The 8185-nt window shown below is 42.1% G+C and overlaps 1 long non-coding RNA gene across 1 annotated transcript; it reads left to right on the plus strand.

Moving 5' to 3' along the window:
* The first annotated feature begins 910 nt into the window (after positions 1–910).
* On the plus strand, positions 911–7371 carry LOC144094970 (uncharacterized). The gene is made up of 3 exons (XR_013306638.1): positions 911–979; positions 2732–2962; positions 5947–7371. It is a non-coding gene; the product is annotated as an uncharacterized LOC144094970 (long non-coding RNA).
* The last annotated feature ends 814 nt before the right edge of the window (positions 7372–8185 follow it).

Raw genomic sequence — 8185 nt, forward strand, 5'->3', positions numbered from 1 at the left:
AAAAAATATTGTCCAACGGCTATGCATTACCTTCCTGTGTATTGTTTTTAGAAGCTTTGAAGAGCTAATTTTCCTTAAACCACGACGCATATTGAGAATATATTACAATAATCTTTAATGCTGACAGGTAGAGCGAGGAAAGGCACCTATTTCTGAAGTAAGGGCGCTGCAAACTGTACTACATCGACCGAACACACTCTCCCTTGGAGGAATCGCTCGAGAATATACCATTACATCGTTCTATCGTTACTGTCCAACGCGCATAAATTAAGAAGCATTTCATCAGTGACTGTACATTTATTTCTCTTTAAAACCTCCTGTAAAATAAGGGGAAATAACGGGGGTGATAATTCCAGGATGGGCCCATCTCTCAGAAACGTGGTTAGAAGAGTCTAAAAATTATCGTTCTCTGCGGAATTAAGATATGCCATTTATACCTTTGCAGTTTGCATTCACGTGAAAAAGTGCTGCAACTCAACAATCAGAAACCCAGTATATTTTCGATCTTCGCCGTACACCTGCTGCATCAGAGGCGATAACACGCTGTGGTCCATACCGGTTTTCCAAACACGAGCACACGCCAAAAAGACGTTATGCTATGCAGAATTATAATTATTTGAAAAGGGCGCCACATATTATTCCATGGGAGATGCGGCGCACATTGACAAAGTAGTAAGGTTTCGGTTTTAGTTTTCGCTAAAGCAATAAGGCTTTTAAATCGCAAGTGGAGAATTTATGCTTTAAACCAATGGCCCTTTGTGTTCTTGGATGCTAGAGCAAGCTACACTTGGCAAGAGTGCAACCAATATAGACATGACCGTGAAATTGGTTTCTGTTTCACTTTTTACCCATTTTGCCCGGAGGCGGCGGAAAATCATCCGGGCAGCAAACAACTGTGTGCGCCGGTGTGTCGGCGTCGGCGGCGTTTTCTCTCATGGATTAGGTTTCAATTGAAATTCAACTTAATCGTCCACTTACGGTAAGTCTACACGATTATTTTTATTCATTTGGTCTCCTTAGCCTTTCTAAGCAGTGCTGTGTGTGCAGAGCAGATTATGTGCGCAGCGACAAACTTCCAATCCACGTTTGTAAGCGGCGTTTGTAAGCACGTTTGTGTGAGCAGCGGCAGCCGCCATGTTCTCGAATAATGCGCTTACGTCTGTGCCGCTATGTCTTTCCTGACGCGCGGAAAGGCACTCGGTGCGAAACCCGGGACGGTAAGCCCTCCTCGCGAGCTCTCTACTGGCTTTTCCGTGTCGAAAGGTAGGTGCAGAGCCAGAAATATCGCTTAGCCCGTGAGTGAAGGCCGAAATGAAACTATGCGTTAGAGGCGTTTGTCAAAGTATTATTGAAGCGGCGGTGGAGGAATGCTAATAGAGTGACGGTTGAAAAAAAATGATGGTTGCCGGCGCAAATGGCGAGCGTGTACAAACACCGCGAAGAACCTATGAGCTGCATCCGGTCTCCCCTTTCGTTGCACTCGTATCGATTCGTCCATCCCTGTTATCCGAGCGGTTGGCCGCCCCCGCTGGCCTGCGGGCAATTCATTGCGAAAGCTGAGTAAAGGTCGCCTCGACAAGAGATGGCTTACATTTCGTTCCGATAGGCTCGTTCATGAACCCCGCTTACGAGTGCACAAATCTCTCCAGTACCAATTGTGCGAGAGGCAGAGTATGGGTTTCTGATTTCAGACTGCTACATTACAAAACCGCCAATGTAACTTGGCGCTTATTTGCGCCACGAATGCAATTCTGCTCGCGCTGTTTTATTATGGCTGCGCCTTTTGATGAACACGTTAATTGTTTCAATGAAATAATTCTTACTTTGAGCGTGTTCCTTGCTTTCGTTGATTTTTCTATCAGCGTTTGGTTAGGGTACCTGCATGCAAGTGTCTCCTTTTTACTGCTCTGTCCGGGCTGCACTTGAAGAAAAAACTTAACTGAATTTGAGATGGTATTTCACCCTTACAATAATGAGCTTGTTGTCTGAAGCTCACGTATGGTTCTGAAATGGCGCTGATGCAGCCACTATGTGCTGTTTTAGTTTTTCTGGATAATGAGCACGGCATGGAAGCGCTGTAACCCGCTTGTTCCAAAGAGCGCACTCTAGTGTATGAGTATGCTGTTTCGTCTTAGTGTTTCAAGTTGTGGGCGCAAAACCGTGATGAACTGGTTCGCAGTTTGCCTGGTAGGTTTTGCATGGCTTGTGCCCGTTTCAGTATCGGCGTACGTACCAGGCTTCGTGCAGGGTATTTCGGGATTTTGAAGCACTTGTTCAATAGCGTGTATAAGAATAAATGCTTGAATATTCTCCAGTTGGGATTCTTTTGCAAGGAGCACTACTGAATGTACGTTTTATGGAGCAACATTCTCAACAGCTCGTAGCGAGTCAATGATAAGTGGGACAAGTTTTCTAAGTATTCTATTCCAATTAATGTAAAGGGAATATATGCAGAGGTCAGTATTCGCAGTAGGTATTTAGTGTAGAGGTAGTGTGCTGCACAGAATGTGGATATTAGTTATGTTTTATGACAGCCACATAGAATTTGTCATGCATATTTATTGAAATGATGAATCCGGCGCGATGGCTCAGTGGTTATTGTGTTCTTCATGTGCTCAAGTAATGCCAAGTCATCAGTTATGTTATGAAAAGTTACGTCAAGTTATCGTCACCACTGCAAAGTAGCGACGATAACTGCGACCATCACATAACCGTCTCTGCCTTTGTGCAGATTAACCACTGTGCAGCCATACATCTCACTGGTCATCGCACGTGCCCTGAAGACGCACGGTAGTCTCGAGCAGCGGACCAGGAAGGCGTGGTCGTCGGTGTCACCCGGAAATCCGGCACAGCATCAACGGTTCACTGTGGGCTATAAAAGAAGATCCCTTGCACTGGGACCCCACTTGGCTGGGGTGACCGTAACTGCGAGCATCATGTAACCGTCTCTGCCTTTTTGCAGGTTTGTGCATAATTATGCCTCACTGAATGTGATTTTGTTTTCCTTTTTTGTCGGCGCTGCTCCTAAGTGGCTGGGTTTTTTGGAAAAGATCTGAGCGTACTAAGCTCGTTGTGCTTGCCGTCTTCCACTCACTGATAGCATCTTTGCAACATGCTCAGAGTGCAAATTTAATTTTCATCGTGGTGCATGTGCGGGAATAACAGAAGAATCTTTCAATGCTAAGCACGAAGCTAGAAAGAAAGCATGGATATGTGACTTGTCGAGGCAACCACAAGGGCACAAGCATCACAGAAAATCCGCAGCATGATTCCGACGTGATACTCAGATTACTGCAGACTGAAACGAAGCTTGATGCTCTTTTGCCTTTGCAAAAAAGTTTGATGCACTTGAGACGCAAATGCAGTTGGTCTCTGATAAGTTTGACGACTTTCAGAACCACCTGACTGTTCAAGAAAAAAACTACAAAACAACTAACGAAATGAGTTGAAGGGCTGGAATCTAACAATTTAGATAGTGATATAACTCAGCTGAAGCAGGACCTAGATGATTTGGAGTGGTGTAGTTGCTTTCTAACTCCAGAGCTTCATATATTGACTGAAACCCAGGATGTGGACTTGCTAAGCAAAGTAAATGAGATTGTAGAAAAGCTGCAAGTTAAGGCTATTACACAAGATGACATTACCGCTGTGCATTACCTACACAAGGCTGAACTGACGAAAACATTGCAAACCTTTTCGACATGCACTTTGTAGAAGTTGGTGCCTAAAATGATATTCGTGGTACATTATCATGTGAACAATACATGAATGTTCAATGTCTAAAAGCTGTATTTCTCACTCCAACTTGCGCCGAAGAAGTCCTCAACATAATCATGATGCTGAAGGACAACTATGCATCAGCCTACGATGATGTGAAAGTTTCCCCCGTGAAAGCTGTAGCCGCACTGATAACTCCAGTCCTTGCGCATATATGCAACTGCATACTTCAAGTAGGGATATTTCCAAACCAAATGAAGCTTGCTCGTGTTCCAGCTATTCATAAAGGTGGTGCTTTTGAAGACTTGAACAACTATAGACCAATGTCAGTGCTTTAAGTCTTTTCAAAAGTTGCTGAACACATAATGAACGAAAGAATTGTCGATTTCCTCACTCTGCATAACTTGATAGTAAACAAGCAGTTTGGATTCAGGAAGAATAAGGCAACTGAAACTGCTTTACTTTATATTAGGCAGAAAATTCTTGACAACATTAAGAATTGAAAGCTTACTTTGGGTTTATTTCTAGATTTCAGGAAAGCCTTTGATTCTGGCCATCATGATATATTATTAATAAAGCTACCGTTCTATGGAATCCAAGGTACAGCACATGCCCTGATGGAAAGCTGCTTAATTTGCAGGGAGCAATACACCACAATAAAGAGCACCGACTCTGATCGAGGCACAATCAAATACTGAGTTCCATAGGGATCCATTCTAGGCCCCATATTATTCTTGATATATATGAGTGATATTGTAAACACCCCAGGCTGCTCTGAAATGGTATTACATGCAGATGACACTAATGTATTTTTTTTCAGGTTGCAATAAAAGCTTCGTTTACAGGGAAGCAAATGAATGGCTTCACTATTTAGACTTTTGGTTAACATTTAATAAACTAGACCTAAAGATAAACAAGATGGAATACCTGATTTTCAAGCCTAAAGGTAGCAAAAAGATTGTGAGTTCAAATTAAAGTTCAGGAATAACATTATCAACCAGTGTAAGAGGATTTGCTTTCCAGGTGTTTCTTTCATGAAACGTTTCTCTGGAATTCGCACACGGAAGCTCTCCGAATTGAACGTAACGTGTTTTTGGCATATTAAACAGGTTGCCAGTGAAGCAACAAACTTACTATGCTCTCTTTCATTCACGTTTAACATACTGCTCCCTGGTATCGTCAGACACAACACAAAGAAACGTTGATTAGCTGCACCTTCTGCAAAAGCACTCAATGTGTGATATTCGAAAATTCCAAAAATAGAACATTGCTTGCCATACTTTAAGATCTATGACATACTAGAGATCAGTAAGCTATTCAAATATGTTATTTCTGGAAATCGTGCGCCAGTATATGTTACTCCGTTCAAATATTGAGGTTCAATACAAAAAGAAACACTCCACATCTCCTTAGAGAAGATAAAGTACAGGTGCCCCGATCTCGCACCAACTATGGTGATGTGAGATTATGTATGCAAATAGCAAATTTATTGAATAAATATCCAGCCATCTTTGAATTATCAATCTACCCATCACTACCTAAAGAAAACACTAAGACATATGTACCTAATGGAATAATAAGTCAAAGAATTTCTTTTGTGTAATGGATGATATTTGGGTGTGTTGTACGTGTAAATAGTATTCGGGAATCTGTAAACCTTTTTTTTCCATATACAGAAGCATGCAAACAGTCCTCAGGGTTGTCCATTTGTTTTGTTTTGTGTACTTGCATACATATTGGTTGTTGTACGATGTACTGTACTGCAAATGTGTTCGAATATGCCTATAGTGGTTGCCACTGCTGTCAGGGCTGGGATGGCCTCATCAGGCAAAAATGCCATTGGCCTTCTCACCCAGGACAAATTTTGTATATTTTTTGTCGCAACTAAACTGTACTACTACTACAAGCTGAATGATGCAGGTTCAATCCGGGTCTAGCCTGTCGCGTTTTGATAGAGACAAAATGCTAGGGGCCTGTGTTCTATGCAATGTCAGTGCACGGTAAGAAACCGCAGGTGGCCGAAATTACTCCGCAACCTTTCACTACAGCGCCTCTCATAGCCTGAGTCACCTTGGGTTTTTGGGCCACATGAAACCTAACCAAAACATTGACTAGCTTTCTTGAATGGGATTGCCAGGATATATATGCCTTCTGTTGTAAAGCACATTTGTAGAGATGGAGTGGGAATTTCTTTTCAGTTCCTCTTATTTTTTTTCTTCCTTTGTACAGGTCAACATGCCTGGATGACTGACTGCAGACAACAGGTCCCTAGATTGCTTCTGAGGAAACTATATAATATTAATAATAATAATAGCTTTATTTCCATCAAAACGATGGAGGGGCCGTGGGTAAAAGCTGCTGAACAGCTTGACTAGAGCCCACGGTCCCCTCTACAAGGCAGTACAGGAGCATACATGAAACATACAGGAATACAAAGATGCAGAAACGCAAAATTGATTCGATTTAATGTATCACAAGGAAATCAATATTAGAATTGTTCAAAAACATGACATATCACGTGGCGCAGTTCACGAACTGTAGTGCGACCTAAATCAATTCCACATTTATTCAGATCATTAAGAAGTTTAGGCAAAATGTACGATAGTGTACCCATAGAATAGTTAGCACGGGGAGTGACCACCTTCCAGTATTCAGACTGACGTATAGTGTAGGATGTAGGCTTTATTTCTAGCTTGGCTAGGTTGCGAAAGAAATTTCGATTTTCTTTTAATTCGTACTTAAAGGCAACAATTAGTCTATAGCTAAACAATTTCCAGACAGGCATTATATCTGCTTCAATGAACAGAGCATGTGTATGAGAATTGTAGGGGACATCAAAAATAAGCCTAATTATCTTTTTTTGTAGGACGTACACCTTTGTTAAGTTTGTTACTGTGGTAGATCCCCATACCAAAAAGCAGTAAGAGAGGTGAGAGTAAAAAAGAGAATTATATATCAGCTTTTTTACGCTGAAAGGTAATATAGACCTACATCTGGATAAAATACCAACGACACTTGACAATTTAGTGCAAACAGAATCTACATGAATATCCCACAGCATACTTTGCGAAAACGTGACCCCAAGAATTTTAATACTACTTACTATTTCTATTTTTCTGGTGCCATAGATAAGATCTACGTTCATATTTACCTGCTTTCATTTCGGTCTAAATAGCACAGCCTTAGTTTTGTTGGTGTTAACTTCTAACTGATTTGCCACAGACCATTCCAGAAGTTTTACAAGGGCGGTGTTTGCTATATAGCTGATTTGCTCACAGTCTGTAGCGGAAAAAAATATGCTGGCATCGTCGGCGTACAATATATATTTGGCTTCAGCGCATGTATTTACCAGATCATTTATGTAGATATTAAAAAGAAAAGGTCCAAGAATGCTGCCTTGAGGCACTCCTCTTGCAATCGGTTTTTGGTCGGAACAGTGCTCACCTATTTGAACATACTGCCGCCGATAGCCAAGGTAAGATTTTATAAGATTCCAGCAATGGCCACGCACTCCATACAATTCAAGTTTTTTGAGTAAAATGGAATGAACAATGCAGTCAAATGCTTTCGTGAAATCAATGTACAGGCCCAGTACAACCATCTTACTTGAAAACTGTGATAAAATAAACTCTTTTTGTTCTATCAAGGCTAGTTCCGTGGACCTATGCTTTCTAAATCCGAATTGAGCAGGGGTTAAAAGGTCATATTTCTGAAAAAAAATTGAAAGGCGCTCATGAATAATCTTTTCTAAACCCTTTGAAAATATTGGCAACACTGAGATAGGGCGATAATTCTTGATGTCATTTCGATCACCTTTCTTGAACAATACCGTAACCTTAGCCACCTGCATTCTTTGTGGGAAAACGGCACTTGAAAAACATACATTAAATATATGGGTAAGAGTCGGCGCGATAAGATCCATAATATTGTTACGTGCTTTGCACGCACGGGGGTTTATTCAAAGAGGGGACCGGTCGAAGCAGGATGGAAGCAGGAAGCCTAGCAGCGTCCTTCAGCTCTCTCTTTTTCTTCCTCTTTCCCCGCGGGTCAGTCCTTCATCTTCTGCTTCTTCCGTCGAGGTTCTGTGGAAGCACGTTACATTTCCCTCCTCGCAGACGATGCCCGTCGGGCGAGTTAAACAGACCGTCTGGGATGGAATCGCTTGAGGCGGGCTACATGCACCACCTGAGATTGGCGTGACCGTCGACCACTAGCAGTTAGTCGTGCTATAACGTAATTAACGTCACTTATGCACTCCAACACAACAAATGGTCCAGTGTAGTGGGATAGCAGTTTCTGACACAGACCACGCTTGCGTAGAGGGGTCCACAACCACACAATGTCACCAGGAACATAAGAAACTTCTTGGTGTTGGACGTCGTAGCGGTTCTTGGAACGCTCTTGCGAAGATAAAATTCGAACGCGGGCAAGCTGGCGAGCTTCTTCAGCTCTGCAGAGTGTGGTCGCA

The sequence above is a fragment of the Amblyomma americanum genome, chromosome 6, assembly GCF_052857255.1.
Source record: "Amblyomma americanum isolate KBUSLIRL-KWMA chromosome 6, ASM5285725v1, whole genome shotgun sequence".
NCBI lineage: Eukaryota > Metazoa > Arthropoda > Arachnida > Ixodida > Ixodidae > Amblyomma > Amblyomma americanum.